Source organism: Sorex araneus, chromosome 6 (assembly GCF_027595985.1).
Source record: "Sorex araneus isolate mSorAra2 chromosome 6, mSorAra2.pri, whole genome shotgun sequence".
NCBI lineage: Eukaryota > Metazoa > Chordata > Mammalia > Eulipotyphla > Soricidae > Sorex > Sorex araneus.
The window spans coordinates 116,187,322-116,203,182 of NC_073307.1; the positions used below are offsets into that span (position 1 = coordinate 116,187,322).

The 15,861-nt window shown below is 38.9% G+C and overlaps 1 pseudogene; it reads right to left on the reverse strand.

Moving 5' to 3' along the window:
• Positions 1-1,649: 1,649 nt before the first annotated feature.
• LOC101553883 (propionyl-CoA carboxylase alpha chain, mitochondrial-like) lies at positions 1,650-14,203 on the reverse strand (annotated as a pseudogene).
• Between the last annotated feature and the right edge of the window lie 1,658 nt (positions 14,204-15,861).

Sequence of the window (15,861 nt, forward strand, 5' to 3'; positions counted from 1 at the left end):
GTCGGCCGCGTGCAAGGCAAACGCCCTACCCGCTGTGCTATCACTCCAGCCCCTAGTTACATGTTTCTTATACAATCATTTTGTTTCCCTGGATGTTAATAGTAGTATTTTTTATTTTTATTTATTTATTTTTGGTTTGGTTTTTGTTTTTTGGGTCACACCTGGCAATGCACAGGGGTTACTCCTGGCTCTGCACTCAGGAATTACTCCTGGCAGTGCTCGGGGAACCATATGGGATGCTGAGAATCGAACCCGGGTCGGTAGCGTGCAAGGCAAACGCCTTATCTGCTGTACTATCACTCCACCTCCAATAGTTACCTTTTATACTTTATCTTCCATATAGCAATCATTAATTTCTACCCAAGTCCTCTGATAGAAATATATATGTACACACACATATATATATAAATTATATTTTCCCTTCTTTAAACTTTATTTATCTTTTTTCTTTAAACTTTCTTGGATTTGTCCCAGTGTGAGTGAGCCTGAGCCCTAATTTATGAGCAAATAAAAAATAGATATCAAAGTAAAAAAATGCCTATTATTGAATAAAAAAAAACAACAGATGAGCAAATCCTCAAATGATTCTCAACAGAAGGTGTAAGTTTACACACACACATACACACACACAAACACACACAGAAGTACACTACACAGAAGAAACAGAAATAAGATGGTGACTGCTAGCCAGAGGAATTTGAATTGCTCTCTTCTGGTAACACTGTGGAGAGGTCTATAAATCTTTCAGCAGCTGGAACTTATTGACCATAGGTGGAGAGAGACAAACGTCAGCTATTTGGACTGTTGGCTTTCTGGAAAGATGAGATAGGAAGGTCCAGGGCTTGTACAATCAGAAAATTGAAGAAAGGAAATGACTCTTAGGAAAGAACAAAACTGAAAAATTTCCTGACTACTTGTGGTATTCAGCATGTGCAGTGAAGTCCTAGGTAAACAGTCTCCGAAGGGAGGAGAAGTCGTGTCAATGTTGAGGATGAGGTAAATGAACTCTTCAGATAGAGTTTACCTAGTGACTTAATTCTTTATTACAGTCACACAAAACCTTGTGTTGAAGATAGTACTTTCTGTTAAGGTTACCCAGTAGTAGAGGGAAACAGACTAGAAGGAACATAAGGACAGTGGTAGAGGATCTTGGGCACTCTCGTGATGGTGAAAGTGCAGTAATTTATACATCAAAATTATAAATGTTAACACTATTGCTAGGTAACCATGTTGCCAAGACTATACTATAATAAAATCACAAAATAAAATAAAATATACCTTGCATATAGCATGTCTCAGAAATCAAGTTTGGGATGGATATCTGCATGCAGGAAGTTACTTGGAGAGTACCCAGAGATTCAATCCTGGAGAAAGAGCAAAGGAAGTAGGATTAAGTAAAAAGAAAACTTGAGCTATAATGTGGTCGCACCATAGGTCACTTAACCAATACCACAGGGAGCCTGGAAATTGTCCTGCTTTGTAGCAAAGGTTAGTTCTTGACACATGGGCAGAGACTAATTATTATATATGGGCTTCTCTGAGTTTCAAATGAAGACAACCATGGGAATGATTCAGAGCGGCTGAGGAAACGATTGCCTCAGTAATACAGAAGTCAGGATTTGGGTGGCAAACCAATGCATCCATTGTAATCAACCTATTGTACTGGATCCACTTACAGCTACTTTAGGATCCTTGGCTCCTCTCATTTCCTGGGGAAACACATAAGAGGAAGGTTGTAGGATAAACTATAACTGTGGTTCTGTTTCTAATCTACAGATTGCAACTGATACTCATTGTTTCTCTACACTACAACCCGTGTAAACTTCCCTGACTCTCAGCCCTGTTGTCTATGTGTCTTATCTCTTAGGCTTCTGGTTACCATAACCTTCTCGGGTTTTGATTGCTCCGTTTACCATCAGAACTGGGCAAAACTATCCAGTCAATTACCAGGTCCTTAAACCCACAGAGTTGCTGGGACAAGAAACATAAATACCACAAGTGGGTCACTGTGAGTGACGGCGAGCAAAGCCCAGAACCACTCCTACTTCCTTCCCTTGAGTTTCTAAATCCTGTATTATATCTGTTGAGAACACAGACTCGTATTATAATGTTTGCCTATGACAAATGTTTTATACTGGAAAATGACACCCCATCTTTACAGGGTATGATTTCCAAAGCAGTACTCAGTCGTACCTTCAAAAGGCAGTTTCATCACTCAGTCTAGTGGGCAGTTTCTGTGTAGTGATATGAAATAGAAAAAGTATATTTCATGTGCTATTATTGTGTTAATGTTATAGAAGTGGATCATGGGTTGAAAAAAGATAAAGAATATGATTTAGAATTATATGTTGATGGATCAAATATTCTTTGTGCATTTATATTACAGTGCTGGTTAAGACCCTAGGGACAAGAAAGGCAAACCCATGCCCTAAATATATAGGTTACAGTCAAAATGAATCATTATCCTTCTTGGTATAATCAACTTGCTATCAATGGTTGATTTCCTGAAACCATGGTGCCATATTAGAGGATTAGTTTGGTGACATTGCATAGAAGGAGGAGGAAATAATGACACAGTTGCAACAAAGGCTCCCATTGCAAACTCTGGAATAGGATGATGAACCAGAGGTGTCCTTTGAGTAAAGAAATGTGATCTTTATTTTTCACCCTCACCACCCATCATTGATAAGTCATTAGAATTAGGTTGCCACAAGGTGGGGTCCTTAACTATAGGCAAGGCTGCTTTCTTCATTTTAGGGAGAGCATTTCTTACAGACACTCATCTTAGGTCTATCAACAACCCTCTTTTTTCTTTATTGAGATACACAGTTACAATGTTGTTCATGAGTAAGTTTCTGCCATACAATGTTCCAACACCTGTCTCTTCAACATTTCCCAACAGGTGTCCCCTGTTTCCCTCCTGCCACCCCCCTCATCACTGCCAGCTTGCCTCTATGGCAGGCAGACATTTTCTCTCTCTCTCTCTCTCTCTCTCTCTCTCTCTCTCTCTCTCTCTCTGTCTCTTTCAGTCTCTTTCTCTGCCCCCTCTCTCTTCTCTCTCTCTGTCTCTGTCTCCCTCTTTCCTTATGGGTATTATTATTTAAAATAATACTGAAAGATTATCATGTATATTCCTTTACCTCCTTTCAGCACTCAGTTCTTGTCCAGAGAGAGCAATTCTAACCATCATTGTCATAGTGGACCCTTCTCTGTCCTAACTGCCCTCTCCTGGCTCATTTGTGGCAAGATTCCAACCATAGGCCAGTCCACCTGACCCTCATTTCTATTGTCCTTGGGTAATAGTCTCATACTGTGTTTTTTTTTATACCTTGAAAATGTCAACCAGCTTTTGATTAGTGGGAGAATAGGGGACTTAGACGAATGGGATCTAGGTAGGCACATCACAGTTTCCACCATAACTCATGAGGATCTGTTAAATTTTAGGAGTTTATATTGTAAATTGCCATCATTCCTAGACATTGTAGAATGGAAATAAGTTGGAGGATGCTAGAAAATTCATAGTTGATTTTCAGGGAAAAGTCATTGAAAAGTATGTTTTAATATTTATGTGTCTTTAACCAAACAGAATTGATACAAGCAGAAATTTTCTGAATAAAGCAACAAAAAATACAAAGAATGCTCTTATCATAAACTGATTCTACTTGCTTTCTTTTAAATATTTATTGTTACGCAGATGTATTTACATAGTCATGGGAATTATTTTTAATATTACTTAAATTTCTATTTTTTCCATCAATGCACATGTTTTAATTTATTCACCATATTAGCTATCCAATTCTATCATATTAATGTACAAATGTTTTCATAATGATTATTTCATCTCTCTGGAACATTTGATTTATGCACACCTTTCCACAATAATAAGTAGTAAGGATATAAAAATAGTTTGAAATTTTTCCTTTCTTCTTTCCAGGCAGGGTTCATGGTTATGTTGCTATGTTGCTTTATAGAAAGATTTTCCAAATTTGTAGTACTGTAATTCCTAAGTGCCTGTTTATCCATAATTATGATAATATTGAATTGTTATCATTTTTATATTTAAATAAAATAGACTTTAATTATTTAATGCCTTTGAACCTACTGTGGTGTTGTATGAAGTTCAATCATATAGATTTTTATGGGGATAGTGGTTGGGGTTCTATACCATACCCAGTGGTGCTCAGGGCTTACTCCTGGCTCTGTGCTCAGAGACCACTCTTGGCAATTCTTAAGGGACCATAGGAGGTGCCAGAGATTGAATGGTGGGAGAATGCAAAATAGGTACCTTAAACTCTGTACTATCTGTCCTGTTTTATTTAAATCTACTTAATGATCTCTAATTTTGTGCTGGGGAGATAGTTCAAAGAACTGATACAGGCTTTACATACAGAGACCCTGAGTTCAATTCTAGGCACGTCAAGTTTCCCTGAGCACTGCTTGGGGAAGCCCTCACTGGGCCTAAGCAGCAGCACATAGCTAGACCTGAACATTGACAGCCCAATCTAAATAGCTAGGCTAAGTATTGTTGGGAGTGCTCCCCCCATAAATAAAAAAATAAGTAAGTGATCTATAGTTTCTCCTATGTTGCTTAGAGCTTTCTTTCTTTCTTTTTTTTTTTATCACTGTCACTGTCATCCCGTTGCTCATCGATTTGCTCGAGCGGGCACCAGTAACGTCTCCATTGTGAGACTTGTTGCTGTTTCTGGCATATTGAATATGCCACGGGTAGCTTGCCAGGCTCTGCCCTGTGGGCAGGATACTCTCGGTAGCTTGCCAGGCTCTCCGAGAGTGGCGGAGGAATCAAATCCGGGTCGGCTACGTGCAAGGTAAACGCCCTACAGCTGTGCTATCGCTCCAGCCCAAAATATTTTTTTATTTTTAAAAATTTAAAAATTTTAAAAGATCACTGGAGCAATAACACAGCGGTTGGGCATTCACCTTGCATGCTGCTGACTCGGGTTCGATTCCTCCGTCCCTCTCGGAGAGCCCGGCAAGCTATCGAGAGTATCTTGCCCTCATGGCAGAGCCTGGCAAGCTACCCATGATAAATTTGATATGCCAAAAACAGTAACAACAAGTCTCACAATGGAGACGTTACTGGTGCCCACTCAAGCAAATCGATGAGCAATGGGATGAAAGTGATAGTGACTGAAATTTTTTTTAAGTTTTATTTTTATAAAGGTGTTCACAATAATTTATTACATTCAATATTTCAACACCAATCCCACCACCATTACATCTTCCCACCACCATTTTTTGGATTTTACCACCACTACACAAGCCTGCCCCAAGGATAGATCCTAAATAATTTATTTTGTGTTGCTTGCTATGACTAATCTGCTAAAAATGATCCCAAAAAGTTTTCTTAGAGGCAAGTGTATGAAGATCGTTGTACCTCACCCTGGAGCTATTAAGGCCTTGTATAAGAGATGACTAATATGTTGTTACAAGTTAAGCCTTGTGTGTTAATCTTTTTTTCTATCGGGAGTGGTTGCCTTCTACTTTTCACCCTATCAAGTGTGGTGTGCTACTGTTGGTACATCAGTGGTATAGAATATGAGATGTCGTGCAGCTGTGAATGTGGCAGCATAACGCTTTACTTTTCATTGCTAATTTTATCAAATAAAATATAAGTGTGTGCCATGGATACATGCATATGAATACACAAATATAAAAAAGTATGGATGCAAATTTTTAGCAGTTCTTATTATTGATATATTCAAATATATTGCATTACCATCAATGCATATCATTTTATTGCTTTAAAAAGGATAAACTGGGGTGGAGAGAAGCACAGGGATTAAGGCACATGCCTTACATGCCAATTCTGGCATTGTATATCGTCTCCCGAGCATTCCTAGGAATTGACCCTTGAGCACAGAGCCAGGAGTTGCCTCCAGGTGTGATTAAAAGACCATAAAATAAAATGTATAAGAGAAACTTAAGGCCTGTGAGATAACGAAAAGATCCAAATGCATTCTTTGAATGTGGCTGGTTGAGGTTTGATCCTTAGCACATCATGGTCCCTTGAGCACTGTTAGAAATCCTGAGTGATGAGCCAGGAGTGACCCCAAGCATGACCTTGAGAGTGCCTAAAACCAAACCAAAATGAAACAAAGGTGAACCTTTAAATAAGATGAAGAAAAATAGAACACTAATCTTGAAATAAAGGACAATCGTTGAGAAAGTAAGAAGGGCCAGATTAGGGAATTTGAAATATTGGGGACAAACTCATATAAATGTTCCTAAGTCCCTTTATGGGATTATATTGGATACTTTCCAGTTCTCTGTGTAAACATACCTCTGCGTGGTTCCCCTGACATTCCGGAAATACCGCTGCTTCTGTCCCAGTCCTGGAACTGACTCCCTCAGACTAAATGCACCTGCCTTTGGCTCTCAACCCAGCTAGTTTCACAATGATTACAGGTCATGGATTTCTTTCTCGATTTTGATATCAGACTTTACTCTTTGTGTGTTTGGGTAACTCTGCTCAAGTCCCCTTTATTCCTTCCTCAGTTGTCCATTTTCGTCACCCTTCAAGCTCAGCTTCAAAAGCTTCTGGGCTCTCCTGTTCTATCAGTAATAGGAAGTTTGGTGTATCAGATTATCTATGGAATATGACCATGCTCTGAATATAGTATTTTGAACCTGAGGTGGAGATTTGCCTACAAGAGAAACAGCTTGTGATTTGTCATCTCTGGCTCACAAAAACTTAGCATTGCAGCAACCAGTGTCCTACCAGGAAAGTAGAAACTACTCTTGACATGTTAAACACAAAGGATTTGATTCAGAAAATTAATTACACCGTTGTTGGAAAACTAAAAAAATATTTAAAAAAAACATGCAAGTTAGGTAAATCAGAGATTTCCATTTCTAGAAGCAGATAATAGCTCTCTAAGATGGGGTAGGCGGGTAGGTGAGATGAACATTCAGCAGTGCTTCTGTTGATTGCTCCTGATTCTTTCCAGGAATGGTAGGGTAAGGTAACACCACCCAGCTAATGTTCAGACTTTAGAATGGCACCATTCTTAAGAAAAGGGTAAATTTTCTATGGCTCATAGTTTCAGTGCATTGAGATTCTTGGTATCCATCTGTGGATGAGGTGAGATTGTACCATCTGTGGGTAAGGTACAGCTTAAGGTAGGCCTTTTTACTAGAGCTACCTTGAAAGGAAGCACTCCATGCTTTGCGAACATAAGGGCTCTCTCAAGACACCAAGAGCCTCTAGGTGGTCTTTAATCCACATTTCTGCCAATACCTTTCAACAACAATGACTTAGAGCAGCCCCTTAAATTAGCAGTTGACAACCTGGATATGATCTTTTTTTTTTTCTAGTCTATGAATGACATCCTGTGTTTTTAAATCCAGGAAAGAGAAATTCAGCAACATTATCAATTTTTGCCCGAGAGCAGTAGTATTTGATATGCTTCTTTTCATGTGCATTTTACCATTATTTTGTCAAGTTCTAGCCTACAAGTTTCTTAATGCCCCATTAATTAACATTGCATTAAATTTGACCATGAAAAGTGTTACCATATCATGTTTAGTTCTTCCAGTTCCCAAAGGCACAGCTCTCCATCTAGTGTAACTTTGTTAAACTGTGTCATTAGGGTTATGGAGGGTTTTTCTTATGTGAAAATCATTTTATTTGCTATGTGCAGAAATATTTTGGAATTTCAGTTTTGTTTTTGTTGTTTTAGCTTCATGCCAGCAATGATTGGAGGTTACTCCCTGCTTTGTCTGTGGCAAGCAAAGCATGAACTTGGAACTATCTCCCTACAGGGCTTTCAAAAATTATATAGCATAAGTGTACTTACAGATTGAACTTTACTATTGTAGTTGCTTCAGTTGCTTCCATTTACTGGGTGTTTTTTTGGGGGCCACACCAAGCAGTGTTCAGGCTTACTCCTGACTGAGTTCAGTGCTTTAGGAGACTGGGTGCTGGCTGGGGATTGAATCTGGGTCTGCCACTTGCAACTATCTCTCTGGCCCCATTTCTTCCATTTTAAAAATGAATTTTACTGACTTAGATTGATTTTGAATATTTTGAAATTTTCTTTAGAGTTCTTGGTGGCATTCATATATATATATATTTATATACATATTTTCTTTTTGGGTCACACCCGGCAATGCAAAGGGGTTACTTCTGGTTCTACACTCAGGAATTACTCCTGGCAGTGCTCAGGGGACCATATGGGATGCTGGGATTCAAACCCGGGTTGGCCACGTGCAAGGCAAATGCCCTACCCGCTGTGCTATCGCTCCAGCCCCCATTAATATATTTTTAATGGGAATTTCGGGCCTTGATTGTGAACGAGATTGCTTCCATTATTCATGATAACAATAGACTGTCACTATTTTTAAATCTGTTTATGCTTTCTGTTCACCATTTTCAGAAATGAGGGATTGTCTAGTCTGAGAAAGGGATGCTTAGCAGAGATGAATTTGCACTGCCTGTTTGCTTTCACATGTTTGTCTCTCTTGTGGATGATGTTTGAGCAGTGTCTGGCCCCTATGAGCCATTCGGGTACTGTACCTTTCTGTTTTTCACTATGTATAAGCCAAGTTAATTGACCTGTGCTGGGACCAAAGCCATGTCCTTAAACCCTCTGAAGGCACAGACAGTACAGACCTTTGCTTTCAACAGCTCTCATTTCTAATAATTAGATCTGTCTGGCCAGCTTTGGGAGATATTGATTTCTATGATATGAAAGACTGGAACAACTATCTGCAGCTTTTCAAGCAATAGATTAAGGGTTGGTTTAAATAATGTCTAAAAAATATAAAATGCCTTGAAAACTCTGCTTGAGTGTGTTCTTAATAGAAAAAGATATAAGAAGATGTAGATAAACTGGGGAAAAAAACCCAGACCTAGAAAAATCCATAAAGCCTGTAATCTCAACTTAAAGATCGTCACTGATATTTTGCTGTATTTTCTTCAGTACAATATCCTAGGTTTTATATTTGTATTTTGAAAATTCACACATTTACTAGTTTCAAAGATTAATTTTTCACATTTAAACATTATTGAAACTAAGATATAATTTGTCGACCTATGAGTAAATTTCCCAGTGTTTCTGTTTTCTCCTGGCCACAAACACTGTAATTAAATGTATCCCATATTTTAAAGTTAAAAGGGATTTTTACTTTATTTTATTTTTATTTCAGTTCTGTTTGAAATATTTACTCATCTGATGTTATTCACATTATGGTCACCTTGCATTAGTCATTTTCTCAGATTTTTGGATGAAATTTTATGATTATAAATTTATTGTGTGTATGTGGGGGTGGGGGCAGATGGGCACCAAACACCAGGCAGTGCTCAGGACACCCTTAAACCCATTGGATCTCCTTAAGCCCTTGCAACACTTTTCCCCTTCATGCTTTGGTAACCTCAATTCTGTAGGCAGACTCCTGGGTTTGTCTTCATTTGGCTTTGTTTTTTCCCTTGCTTTGTTTCTTTATATTCCTCCTCTGAATGTGATCACACAATATTTGTATTTCTCTTGATTTATATAGCTTAGCATGATCCTGCTGGTTCCACCCATGTTGTCACAAAGGGAATATTTCATCTTTTCTAGCTAGCCTAATAGTGCTCCATTTTTTTTTTTTTTTGGCTTTTTGGGTCACACCCGGAGATGCTCAGGGCTGACTCCTGGCTCTGCACTCAGGAATCACTGCTGGCTGTGCTCGGGGGACTATATGGGATTCTGGGAATCGAACCCAAGGCAAATGCCCTACCCGCTGTACTATTGCTCCAGTCCCTAGTGCTCCATTTTTAAATATATAACATCCTATCATATTCTCTACCTAGTAGCTATTATAAACAGGTGTTTCAATTTTTTTTGCTTCTTGGATCACACCTGTTGATGAACAGGGGTCACTCCTGGCTTTGCACCAGGAATCACTCCTGGTGGTGCTCAGGGGACCATATGGGATGCTTCGAATCTAACCCAGGTTGGCCGTGTGCAAGGCAAACACCCCACCCGCTGTGCTAACGCTCCAGCCCAACAGGTGTTTCAATTAATGAAGCTTTTCTATATCTTTTCAGATTAATGTGTAGTCCTTAGATAGATACCTAGGGATAAAATTGCTGGAATAGATAGTAGATGTATTTGTAATGTTTTGAAATAGTCTCATTCTGTTTTCCGTAGAGGCTGGACTAGTTTAGATTTCCACCAGCAGTGTTCTTCCCTCCCCCACTACATCCTACAAGTCTTTTTTTTTGAAAAGCCCTTTTATTTCCAGGTAAGAGGTGATATCACACATTGTACTTTTGAGTTATGTTTTTCTGATTGCAGGTGATGAAATAGTTTGTGTCTACTGGCTATCAAAAATGTCTTTTTGGAGGGGAAGTGTATATTCGTTTCTTCTCCCCATCTTTGTGAGGTTGCTCTTTCATTATTGCATTCTATGAGTTCTTTATGTAGCTTGGATATTAGCCCCCATTCAGGTATACAATGTACTAACATATGCTCTAATTCAGCAAGATCTGTTTTTTGTTTTAGTAAGCATTTCTTTTGGTGTGCATATTTTTATTTTGATGCAATTTTATTCATATAAAATGTTTTTAGACAGAGTTCATCTTTATTGATTTCACTTGAACTCTAGGGATCTTACAGTCAAACTACCAGTCAAAATGCCAGTCTTATGTACAGGTATTTACATCAATAAAAATTCCTATTGGTGGTTTTTGGCAGAGTGTTGGTATTTTCACTGTAAGTGGAATAAGTATGACTGTAAAATCTGCTGCACAGGGATGTTCCTGAAAAAACTGAATAAATTGAATCCGAGAGAATCATAAAACAAATGGCTGAGTAAATTGGGTAATGACCAAAAATCCATAAAAACTTCATTCCAGGACAGGAGAGATAGCTCAGAGGGCTAGAGAGCACACTTTGCAAGCAGCGTACGTACTTGGTTTGATTCTGTCAGCACATTTCCCTCCCTTCCTAGCAGTATGAAGCCCCTTCCCCCATAACAAACACCATGCTGGGAGTAGCCCCTAAACACTGCTAGGTGTGGCCCCAAAACAAAGGCAAAAACAAAAACAGGCATCTCCCCAGCTGTGTCTCCAGCTTTACACTGCACACACTTCACCCAGCCAATTTCTCGGCTGTTCTGCATTTTCATAGTTTCGGTGACACATGTTTCTTGATCTCTTGCTAGCATGTTCCTGGACTATACAGAGATAGTGATTGCTACCTTGCCAGGAATGGGCAAGGACAAACCGTTGGTTCGTACTTTTGTTAATTTTTTAAAAAAAATTGACGGAGTCTTTGTGATTTACAATATTATTATTGTGGTTTCTCATGTACATAATTTCAACACCATGCCCATCACCCCTCCCCCCATCATCTTTAGAGCTTTTCTCAGCATAAATTTGTTCAACTATTCAGTCAGTTTTGTTAAGATGGGGGTCTTGTACAATGTACTAAAGAACATTTAGAATCAGATTTTCCATCTGATTCTCAAGAAAGACACAATATCATCATCTATATGCCATTATCATTTACAGACAACATAATTGAAGTCAGGTTCCACATGCTGGTTACATTTAGCTTCAATCCATCAACTTCAACAAAATTCTGGATCATTCTTAGAATTTATAGCAATATAACCCTATTATGCAATTTTGTTAAGAGTTCCCAGTTAGCTACTTAAGTTTTGTAAGAGGTGCTTTGGAATTTTCATATTCTTAAAAATCTTGTGCTCTTAAATGGGGCACCAAAAACAATGATGATGCCATTGCCAATAATGAGCTTAACTTGTATTATTTAGAGCCTTCAGGATATACATCATAGAGAATCTTAGCATTGATGTTTCCTTTTAGAAGATGTGATGTAATTCATCCAGACATCTTCCATTCTCTTCAGTGCTTCTATCACAACCATATGTGATTGGTTTTGAAATAATTGGATCATTACAAATGCTAATCTCATTTCCTGGTCAAATGCCACTGTCAATCTGGTCATCAAATAGATGTATCAGTTCTTGTTACTAAGACAATCTCTCAATAAATGGTAAATCAAAAGACTTGTAGGGGTCCTCAGCATAAATCTGACATTGGACTGCCTAGCTGTTGATGGAATATCAGCTTGTTTGTGCCTAACAGTAACCCTGGGGACATGGATCATTTATTGAACAAGATCCAGGCCAGTAATGCATTCTGTAATAAGATGCTCAACCTGGAGTTTCATATTAATTTCCAAGAAATTCAAATTCTTCTTTGAGTCCACAAGGAATTCTATGGTTCCAACAGAAGAATACTTCACTGCTTTGGCAAGAGTCACAGCTTGTTCTCTGTTGCTCTTTGAGTCTCATAATCCAGAAAAATGCTTGGTGCTTCCTCCACTTTCTGATATTTCTCACTGAATTAAAAACTCTTTTTCCTTGGGACACAAAGTCACTTTTGTCATCTAAAACCTGAACTTGTATATGACAAAGTGATCAATAAAATTTTCTTTAAGTAGTCTACTATCACCAAAGCAAGAAGCATATTTTTGTTTTTGTTTTGGGGCCACATCATGTGATGCTCAGGTGTTACTCCTGACTCTGTGCTCAGGATTCACTCCTGGCAGCACTCAGGGGACCATATGTAGTATCAGGGATCAAACTCTGGTCAGCTGCATCATGGTAAGTGCCTTAATCCCTATACTAACTTTCCTGCCCGAAAGTTTCTACTTGAGATGAAAACCTAAAGCCATCCCTGGTCTCTTTATCATTCCAAACAACTAACATGCCTTTAGCTGAGGCCTTCATGACAAAGTAGCCACTTCCCCTTGAAATTCTGAGCGCTTCATCTGCATCATGACTGCTCCATCAAAACCAGGAATTGTATTAACTTCTGCTTTCTTAGCTAGTAGTTTTCATTCAGTCTTGTCACCTATTATTTGAAAGGAATGTATATCAAGTCCAATGAAAGTGACATATTTTGCTACCAATGAAAGAGCAAATGTCTTGTTTTCTGAAAGGACTACATAGCCTAAGTGTACATAACAGTTTTTTTAAATGACTTCCATGATCGCATCCATGTTGAGAGAGCTTCTGTTAGTGGGAGGTGAGTTGACACCGAGAGCCCCATCTACTATTGTCACATGAAAAAGACTAGCATCAACATCACTGTGTATGAAAGGCACTTTTTTAGACCATAGCTGGAAGTGCTCAGGGCTTATACCTGGCTATGCACTCAGTAATCACTCTTCAATGGTACCGTGGGATCAGCCATGATCAGCCACATACAAGGCAAGCAACTTAATCCTTGTACTATATTTTTGGTCTCAGGATGGCAACCATCTTAGTGTCCTCCTTGCAGATTTTGTGTGTGTGTGTGTGTGTGTGTGTGTGACATCACACCTGTCAGTGCTCAGGGGATACTCCTGGCTCTGTGCTTGGGACTAGTCCCAGTAGTGCTTGGGACCATGCAGTGCTCAGGAGACAATAAAGTGCTTAGACTGAACCATATGCAAAGCATACACTTTATTTATTTAACTTATTTTTAATTAAAAATTTTAAATTTTAAGATACTTTAACTTATTTTATCTCTGTTAGATAAAATTGATATAAAATTCATCAAGAGCATCATGTTTCACTGAACTGACACTATAGGAGATAAGTGCTGTATTGATTAGTGTGGAACATGTTTCAAGGTCTGCAGCAACTCTGCCTCCCCAGTCTCGAGCAATGCTTCTGTCCCACTCCGAGGCCTGCCATTGCCTCCCTCCCAACTGGCTAGCCATTGACCGCTCATTTGTTAACTTACCCACTTTTTCTTTCTGTTTTTGTTTCCCATATTGTTTGAGTTGAATCACAGAAGACATCACAGAAGTCAATATTGTATTCGGTTTTGCCTAAGTCCTATTATTATTTTTTTAGTTTCCATCTTTCTTTTTTTTCTTTTAAATCTACTCTTTAATCACCATGGGGTACACAGTTACAAAACTGTTCACGATTGGTTTTCAGTCATATAATGTTCCAACACCCATTCTTCAACCAGTGTATATTTCCCACCAATGTCCCCAGTTTCCCTCCCATCTTCTCCCCTCCACCCTGAATCTACTTCTATGGCAGGCACTTTTTTCCCCCTCTCTCTCCGTTTAAACATTATAGTTTGCAGTTTAGGTACTGAGAAGTTTTCGTGTTTGTTCCTTTACCTACTTTCAGCATGCAGTTTTAGTTCAAGGTGATCATTTCCAACTACCATCGCTAGATTGGTCCCTTCTCTATCCCAACTGCCTTCTCCCCCAGCACTTGAGGCAGTCTTCCAATCATGAACAAATCCTCCTGACCTTTGTTTCTACTGTCTTTGGGTATTAGAATGATAATTGTTTTTATATCCCACAAATGAGTGTAATCATTATTCTATGGTTTCAGGTTTAATGTTTAAATTACAGTTCATGTTGAGTCATATTTTTTTGTATAGTGTGTGAGTCATTCTTGCATCTACCTAGCTATCCAACTTTTCAATATCACTTATTGAATAGAATTTCCTTTCTTCATTTTGTACTCTTGGCTCCTTTGTTATAAATTGAGTGTCTATATGTGAAGATTTTATTTATGGACTCTCAATTTTATTCCATTATCTGTACATCTGTTTTTAGTCTAAGACTATACTGTTAATTATTAGCTTTTTTAGTATAGTTTTGAGTCAGAGAAACTGATGCCTTTCTTCTTCTTCTTCTTCTTCTTCTTCTTCTTCTTCTTCTTCTTCTTCTTCTTCTTCTTCTTCTTCTTCTTCTTCTTCTTCTTCTTCTTCTTCTTCTTTCTCCTCCTCCTCCCTCTTCCTTCTCCTCCTCCTCCCTCTTCCTCTTCCTCCTCCTCCCTCTTCCTCTTCCTCCTCCTCCTCCTTTTCCTCTTCCTCCTCCTCCTTTTCCTCCTCCTTTTCCTCCTCCTCCTCCTCTTCCATGGTTCTAAGGACTTATTCCTGAGCCTGTGCTCAGGGATCATTCTTGTAAGAGTCCCATATGGTGCTGCAGATTGAATTCAGATCAGCAGCATGCAAGGCAAGCACCTTACTGTACTATCTTTCTGGCCCATGTTACTGTTTTTCAAGCGGGTAAGGTGTTTGCCTTGCACGTGGCTGACCCGGGTTTGGTTCCTCTGTGCCTCTTGGAGAGCCTGGCAAGCTACCGAGAGTACCTTGTCTGCACGGCAGAGCCTGGCAAGCTACCCGTGGTGTATTCGACATGCCAAAACCAGTAACAACAAGTCTCACAATGTTACTTGTGCCCACTTGAGCAAATTGATGAGCTATGGGATGACAGTGATACAATGATCATATTTATCAAATTCATATTTATAGTTATTAGCATTATTTTCAATTTAATTTCATTGATTACTTTCTTTTTTCTCTTTCACTTTTTGGGTTTTTTTTGGGGGGCTATACCCAGCAGTGCTTAGGGTAATAATCCAGGCTGTGCTCAGAGATCACGCCTGGAGGCGTTGGAGGACCATATGGGATGGTGGGATTAAACCTAGATAATCCCTAGGTAGGCCATGTGCAAGACCAGGCACTCTACCCACTGTACTACCTCTCCAGCCCTTTATATCCTTTTGCTTTGAGTTTGTTTGCTTTTGCTAAGCTCTTTAAGTTTTTTTTTTTTTTGGTGATGGTGGTGGGAGGGACACCAGCAGTGCTCAGGACTTACTCCTGGCTCTCCTGACTATACTCAGGGGTTACATGAGATTGAATCCAAGGTGGCCTTATGCAAAACAAGTGCCCTACCTAATGTACTCTTGATCTAGTCCCTTTTTCTAACCTCTTTAATGGAACTTAAACTATTTCTCTGAAGCATTATTTTTTAAAAATAAGTGTAGTTAGTGCTATATATTTTACTGAAAGAGATATTTTAAATTGTGTAA